This window comes from Perognathus longimembris, chromosome 3 (assembly GCF_023159225.1).
Source record: "Perognathus longimembris pacificus isolate PPM17 chromosome 3, ASM2315922v1, whole genome shotgun sequence".
Taxonomy (NCBI): domain Eukaryota; kingdom Metazoa; phylum Chordata; class Mammalia; order Rodentia; family Heteromyidae; genus Perognathus; species Perognathus longimembris.
This window is the reverse complement of record NC_063163.1, coordinates 70,238,973-70,247,646: the sequence shown is the minus strand read 5'-3', so window position 1 is coordinate 70,247,646 and position 8,674 is coordinate 70,238,973.

Genomic DNA, 8,674 nt, shown 5'->3' with positions numbered 1-8,674 from the left:
CTTGATCTCCAACAATTAGAACAAGGAAGAGGAGGAGATACTAATATGTTAAATATATATATTAAAACATATTCATTACTACTTTAATATACTAAAATACTAGCCAGGAGCCAGTGGCTCACACCTGTAATCTTAGCTACTCAGGAGGCTGAGATCTTAGGATCACAGTTCAAAACTAGCCTGGGCAGAAAAATCGGAGAGACTTATCTCCAGCAAAAAGCTGGAGGAAGTGGAGATATGGCTTAAGTGGTGGAACACTAGCTTTAATTTTTAAAAAAAAAATCTAAGCAATAGCCAAGCACTGGCGGTTCACACCTATAATCCTGGCTATTCAGGAGGATTTTGATCTGAGGATCAAGGTTCAAAGCCAGTCCAGGCAGGAAAGTCCATGAGAATCTTATCTCCAATGAACCACCAGAAAACAGAAGCAGAGCTGTGACTCAAGTGGTAGAGCGCTAACCTTGAATGAAGTAAAGTTTAGGAAGAGCACCTAGGCCCCCTGACTTCAAGCCCCAGGACCATTACAAACACACACACACACACACACACACACACACACACACACACACTCTTCAATAGTCTCATACATGTACTATAAAAAATAGAATTGGAGCCGGGCACTGGTGGCACACACCTATAATCCTAGCTACTCAGGATGCTGAGATCTGAGGATCCTTGTTCAAAGCCAGCCCAGGCAGGAATGTCTGTGAGACTCCTATCTCCAACTAATCACAAAAAAAAAAAGATAGAAGTGGCACTGTGGCTCAAAATGGTAGAGTGCTAGCCTTGAGTACAAACTACTCACCACCGAGGCCCTGAGTTCAAGCCCCATAACTGACAAAAGAAAAAAGAGGGGTTTGGAATATGGCCTAGTGGCAAGAGTGCTTGCCTAGCATGCATGAGTCCCTGGGTTCGATTCCTCAGCACCACATATACAGAAAAAGCCAGAAGTGGCGCTGTGGCTCAAGTGGCAGAGTGATAGCCTTGAGCAAAAAGAAGCCAGGGACAGTGCTCAGGCCCTGAGTTCAAGCTCCAGGACTGGCAAAAAAAAAAAAGGTAAGAAAAGAATATAGAGGGGCTGGGGATATGGCCTAGTGGCAAAGAGTGCTTACCTGTATACATGAAGCCCTGGGTTCAATTCCCCAGCACCACATATACAGAAAGCAGCCAGAAGTGGCGCTGTGACTCAAGTGGCAGCGTGCTAGCCTTGAGCAAAAAGAAGCCAGGGACAGCACTCAGGCCCTGAGTCCAAGGCCCAGGACTGGCAAAAAAAAAAAAAAAAAAGAATATAGAACGGGGTCGTGACAGGTTGTCTTGATCTGCAAGTGCCTGGCTGAGGTCCAGGAGAATGAGGAGAGTGTAGCTATGGAGACATGAGGAGCAGGGAGGAGGGAGCAGCATTCACAAAGGCCCTGGGGTGGAAGGCAGGCCTTTGAAGGACAGCCAGTCTTCCTGAGTATGACCAGTGTACAGTGAAGTGAAGTGAAGTCCTGTTGTTAGCAAGAAGATATAAAATGTCGTCTCCACATGCTAAGGCCCAGCCTGGCCCACAGCCCACCCTTGAAAGGTGGACATCTTCGTCAGGCTCAACTGTAGGAAGTGCCTCGGCCTTTGGTGCCATGGGAGCTGTTGTGGGAAGGTCTCCCTGTCTGGCACAGGAAGGCTGCATCAGAGAGATCAAGCAGGCCCAGCGGCATCCTCTCCGCCCCCCTCTCCAGGTCAGGCCTGGTCATCCCCACCCACCTGGCCAGGAAGGCAGCTGGAGACGCATGGCCTCACCCTGCTTCCCAGACCCAGCACCGGATGAAGGCTGACCCTTGCTCTGCACAATAGCCATGTTTGGAAAAGGAACACGTGCAAAACTCCTTGCTCAAAATACTTGTGTCCTGGTCATATTTGATACCCCGAAATGACAACATTGGAGGTTTGTACCAATCAGAGTTGGGGGGAGAGGGGCAAAGCCTGGGTCCAGGGGAGGAGGCATCCACCCCAGGGGTGCAGTGAGAGCCCCATGACCCTGGCCATGAGGCTGGGACAAGCTGGACCAGGGGGTCAGAGGGCTCCACATCCCTGGATCCATGCTGTCTTGGGCTTTTTGACTTGGTGTGCATTGAGCATGGTGCTGTAGGGAGGCAACCCAGGAGGGAGGGACATTTGTGGATAGATGATAGATGGGTAGTGGTTAGATAGGCAGAAGGATGGATGGATAGATGATGGATGGATGATAGGTGGATGGATGATGGATGGATGGGTGGATGATGGATGGATGGCTAGGTAGATGATGGGTGGGTGGATGACAGGTGGATAATAGATAGATAGTGAATGGATGATGAATAATGATGGATGATGGATAGATGACAGATAATGGGTGAGTGATGATCAATCGATAGATGGATAGACAAACAGAATCACAGCTTAAGCACACACATGTAATCCCAGCTACTTGAGAGGTGGAGATCAGGAGAACAGAGGTCCCAGGTTAGCCCAGGCAAAAAGTTAGTGAGAACCCATCTCAACTAGCCAGCCAACGGTGGTAGTGTACTTATGTAATCCCAGCTACTTAAAAGGCATAGGAAGGAGGATTGGGGCCTAATGCCAGCCCCAGGCCAAAAGCACAGGCCAAAAGATTCTACACAACACAATCACTAAGGGGGAAAGGACTTGGGATCATGGTTCAAGAGGGAGAGCAGCTGCCTACCAAGCATGAAGCCCCCTGAGTTCAAACTGGAGTATCACCAAAAAGGAAGAAAAAAGAAGAATAAATTAAACTTGTGGATAGATGGAAAGGTGAATGGGTGGGTGGGTGGATGGATGGATGGATGGATGGGTGGGTGGGTGGGTAGGTGAGTGGGTGGGTGGATGGATGGGTGAATGCTTGGATGAATGGATGAATGAATGGAAGGACAGATGGATGAATGGCTGAATGGGTTGATGTGTGGTGGATGAATGGGTGGATGGGTGGATGGATGGATTGGTGCATGGATGGTAGACTAATGAATGGATAGATGGATGGTGGATGAATGGATGGATAGTGAATGGATACATGGGTCATGGATAAATGGATGGCGGATGGATAATGGATGGATGGATGGATACAAAGGTACATGGAGGCAGATGGATCAATATACAGATGTAATGACCATTGTACATATACAGACAGAGGACATGGCTGTGTACAGGTCTGCATCTGTATATCCACATATCTATCTAGTTGTGCGTCTCTATTTGCACACAGGTACATAAGTGTGCTGGATTTCTCCAGATGCATGTAGACACACTGTGCCCGTGTATCTCTGCCTGTACACATGGATGTCCCTGCATCTCCACGTGCCTCTGCTGGTCCCCATTGGGAGCTTCCCACACAGCACCAGCGTTCCTTGGCTCGTGGTCCCAGCAGCCAACACCTTCCATCTTCCAGTCTCACCCCTGCGGCTGTCCTCCCACCTCCTTCTCAGGGTAATTTTTTTTTTGCCAGTCCTGGGGCTTGAACTCAGGGCCTGAGCACTGTCCCTGGCTTCTTTTTTTGTTGTTGTTGTTCAAGGCTAGCACTCTACCTCTTGAGCCACAGTGCCACTTCTGGCTTTTACTGTGTATGTGGTGCTGAGAAATCCACCCCACAGCTTCACATATAGGAGGCAAGCACTCTACCACTAGGCTATATTCTCAGCCCCTTCCACCTCCTTCTCTAACTCTGGCCCTGCTGATCCCTTCTCCTTACCATCCTTATCCCCACCTGTGACCTGGTCATCTCAGGATCCTTGAGCCCTTCAAAATCCTTTTGGGGAGGAAGGATAAGCTTTTCTGAACTGACACATGCGCCATTGTGTACCCCCACTTCCTTCTCTCAGAACACTGTTCCCAACAAAATTTGTCCCAAAGTAAAGACAAAATGGGAAGGAACTTGATGACTTCTTTTGGTGTTTGGGGTTTTTGTGTGTATGTACTTGCCGTGGGGCTTGAACTCAGGGTCTGAGTGCTGTCCCTGAGCTTTTTGTTGTTGTTGTTGTTTTTGCTCAAGGCTGGTGCTCCAATTGAACCACAGCTCCACTTTTGGCTTTTTGATGGTTCATTGGAGATAAAGAATCTCATGGACTTATCTGGCTAGGCTGATCCTCAGATCTTAGCCTGCTGAGTAGTGAAGATTCCAGGTGTGAGCCACAGGGGTCGACTCCCTGTGTGGGGAGTGGGGTCTAGTGTTTCCCTAAGCAAGTCCATTTCCCCATGTCTTCAGAGTTCTCACTTTCTTGAAAGAAAATGAGTTTGCAGCAATCCTCAGATTGCACCCCCACCCACCCCGCCCCACCTCCATCCACCATGGCCTACCTGGAACCCCCCAAGCAGCCTAGGGCTAATTCCAGCCTTTCCTGACTCACCACATCTGTCCTCCCAGAAGCCTCCACGAGAGGGCAGCAGTGAGAGCCACCTCCTCTAAAGTTTCTGCACACAGGATATAGTTACTAAGTTACTAACAGCTGACAGAACCAGATGAGAGGACAGGTGCTGGAGGCTTATGCCTGTCATCCTAACTACAAAGGAGGCCAAGGTCTGAGGATTCAAGTAAGACTGTGAGACCTTTTTTTTTTTTTTTAAAGTCAGTTGTGGAGCTTGAATTTAGGGCCTGGGAGCTGTCCCTGAGCCTCTTTGTGGTCAAAGCCAGTACTCTCCCACTTAAGCCACAGCACCACTTCCAGTTTTTGAGTGGTTTATTGGAAATAAGAGTCTCACAGGAACTTTGGTGCCCTGGCTGGCTTTGAACCACAGTCCTCAGATCTCAGCCTCCTGAGTAGCTAGGATGACAGGCGTGAGCCACTGGCACTCGGCTGTGTGCGACTCTTTATCTCCAATGAACCAGCAAAAAGCCAGAAGGGGAGGTATGATTCAAGTGGTAGAGCACCAGCCTTGCACACAAAAGCTCAGGAACAAATGCCCAGCTCCTAAGTTCAAACCCCAAGACCAGCACAAAAAGAAGAAGAACTTAAAAAATCAAGACGCAGCCACCAGACGTGCTACCAGGCCTCACAGACTGAGCTGTGGCAGTGTGGGCCTCTGAGCCCCTGAGGCTCTAGGAAGGGCAGTCCCCTGGGCTGAAACCCTATACCCAATGCTGGGCACCTTGCCCTTCCTTGGGGGGGGGTCCCAGATGCCCTGGCACAGAGCCCCCCCCCCCAGAGAAAGAGGAAGGTCATCAGGCTGGGGCAGCTGCCTCTACCCGGGACAGCCTGGCTCCAATTCACTCCCTTCCAGGCTGCCCAGGGGAGTAGCTAGAACATTCCAGACTCAGACAACTGCAAGTGCCGGGGAGAGCGGAGTTGGGGGATTCACCCAGAGACTGGCAGGAACTGAAGCTGGGGGTCCAAGTGGGTGACTCCAAAACAGCCACCAAAGAGAATCAGGGACCACCTCCAAATGCCTTCCCCCAAACCTACACCAAGTGCAGGTTATCCCATCTCCTGTGAAGCACTCATTTCCTCCCTCTGGTGCCTGAGCCACTTCTGTGACCCCCAGAATGACATGGTACTATGTTCCCAGCCTCTCCGTACCCCTCCATCTGTTTTCTCACACTCAGCCCCCCCAGGAATTTGCCAATAAGAAGCCCCAGCATTGCTGCTGCCCTCCCCAACCCACAAAGAAAGTCTCCCAGGACTCCCCATTGCCCATGAGTTTTAGGTTTGAAAATCTCGGGCCAAATCAAATCCCAATGGCTCACATCTGCTCAGCCTAAGCTACTCTGGAGGCTAGGACCTGAGAATCAAGGTTCAAGGACAGCCCCAGCAGGAAATATCCATGAGATTCCTATTTCCAAGGAATCAGCAAAAGGCTGCAACTAGAAGAGCACTAGCCTTTGTTGGGGGGCTCTGGACCCCCTTTTCCCCTTATCTCCCGGGGGAAATGCCTGAACCCAAACTATGAAAGACACTCAGCCCTACCCCTCCCACAGAAGGAGTAAGGCGTATCTTTGTGGACTCTGCTGAGTTGAGGAGAAATGCCAAAATCCCCTTCCCCATCAGCCCCCCTCACATGTCCAACACAGGAAGAAAATTCTGGAGAGACAGCCTGATGGTTGAATGGGTCTCACAGGATTTAATTGGGAGGGGGGTTTATATAACAGTAATGGCGGGAAAGGAAGGGGACTGGCCAAAGGGCCAGTCATAGGCTAAAGACCATGTCCGTCACTGTGATGTCACGAACTTCCTCTATGGGCGGGGACTACAGCCCCCCAAGAGCTGGGTCTCTGTAGAAGTCTCCACCATGATGGCACGCACGTGTTCACCCCCTAGGGGCGGGGGCTTCTCTTCCTGTTAAAGGCGGAAGAAGAGGGGACGGGCTAAAGCCAGCTGTGGCCTCTTAAAGGCACAGCTGTCCCCAACATCTGCTCCTTTTTGTTTGTTTGTTTGTTTGTTTGTTTGTTTAAATTAGCAGGGAATGTTGTAAACATATGGCATATGTAGGCATAAGGCAAATGCTGACATAAGATATATAAGGGGTAGGTAAAGTGGCCATCCGTCTGGCTTTGTCCAGAGAAGTCAGAGTCCTTAGCTGGTTTTCGTGCCAAGTGCAGGAAAAGTGCAGACATTCCTCATTTGGCGGTGAGGTAGAAGCAGGCTTAAGTTCTGGCATCTCTGGTAATTCACAGTAGCTGATAACTTAAACATAAGTGATTAGTAAAATATTTATTTTTCTTTATAAACATTGAAGCGAAGGTGCTAAACCTTTGCGCTTACTTTTTTCAAAACATTTCTATCATGAAATATTGGTGTTGCGTGTCAAAACCCTCAGCTCCTATTTTCTTTCCAATGGGACTCCCCAAGTCTAGCAGCAGGGGGAGAGGAAAGGAAGAAACACGGTGCAAAATTTCTTTAGTTTTTGTGTGACACTGTGGGCAGTATCACCACGGCAAAACATTGCGCCATGAGACGCTCAAGAAAGAATCTAGGAAGCAAACAAGGAAACGAAGCTTGGTTGCCTCCTACCGGCCTCCTGCCGTATGCAGTCAGGCTTTCCATATTCCCATGGAAGAACAGAAGAAGTCCAACATGGTCCTCGTTTTCCTGGAGAGAACAAGAAGAAAACATTTCTCCAGAGCGGGTGCTCTGGGTTTAATTTTCCAATCTGGAAAAACACATACAGTACTCCATCGCACACTGATTTGGGATGATTTAAATTGTTTTTATATTTAATATAAGAATAACTATTCCTAATTAATCCTGGGGGCTACCCCCCTCTTTTGTTTTTTAAAATTATGACACCAACGGCCACCAGGCAGGGAGTATGGGTGGAGGTCTCTTCTTCTGTAGCTACTTCCTGCTGAAAGGGGGCGATGTAATCAAGGGCCCCTGGTCAGCCTGGCACCGTCCAGTGTGGCTGGCAAAAGTTCCCATCATTCCCACGAGAATGGTCACTAGGGACAGAGAGTGCTATGGTCTCCTCTGGCTAACTCCTGCATTTTGGGCATACCCAGAAGTCTCCAGGGCTGGGGCCTCCAGGGTTCAGGTCTGTGTTAGGGTGACGGCTATGAATGGCAAATTCCCAGGTGGTGATCTCAGCAAGGGATTTTATTCTGTAAAAAGAAGCTTTTGAAAAGGTCAGGCAAAGTATTGACAAGTTCTCAGAGCTGGTTGGCATGAATGACATAAAATATATCCTGGGCATAAGCCAGAAAAGTTCCATTTGGAGCATAAACCCAATGAACAGGTAAGGAGGAATGACTGAAAGAAGTGTTTAGTGATAGAAAACTGATTTGGCATAGCCAGTCAGAGGCAAAAAATAAATATATATACATATGTACAACTGGCAGAAAAAGGAAAATGGACAGGTATTACCTCTCTCGATTTCCCGGCTCTGATCTGTTTTGAAAGGGCAAGACAAGGCAGCTCTGTTTAGGATATGACACCATTTTCCTCTCACTCTACTCCACATTCCCGTCTCCTAGACTGGCTAAGTCCCAAGACTTCTAGCGCTTGTTGCGGGGATGGCATGCTCCCATCCGCATTTACGGGTTTTGAACTCGGGGCCTGAGCACTGTCCCTGAGCACTTCTGTTCAAGGCTAGTGCTCTACCACTTGAGCCACGGTGCTGCTTTCAGCATTTTGCTGGTCCTCTTGAGCCAAGCTCTCAATCTGGCTCTTTGCTGGTTAACTGGGAGGTGAAGTTTTAGAGATTTTTCTTTTGCCCGGGCTGGCTTTGAACTGTATCCAGGGAGTCTTAGTCATACAAGCCCCTTTTATCTCCAATTGAGCAACAAGGAAAACAACAGAGATAATCCATTTGTAACTTGTTGAGAGCTGACCAAGAACTGCTTGTTAACGTTTTGCTGTGACACTTAGAGAACATGGCTAGCTCTGTGACCACCAACATAAGTATGATATTTTAACCTGGAGTAACTGTTATGATAGGACTATTTAAATTTTTACAAGATCTATAAATTCTTTGAGCAGTTTCCAATGCGAGAGAGAGAGAGACCAAGGAATCGTTAGTAGTGAAATCAGGCAGCTTGGGAACAGACAGCTAGCACACGCGTTGGACCTGCATCCTAGGAAGCAAAATGTTTAATTTTGGGTCAGGAAATTTTAGGTTAATAGTCACAGTTGTATGAAACAATTCCAATTTCTTGATCTTGAGAGTTTATGAGAACACAGGAGAGAAAAATGGGAAGGTAAAATCTTAATTTATGCCA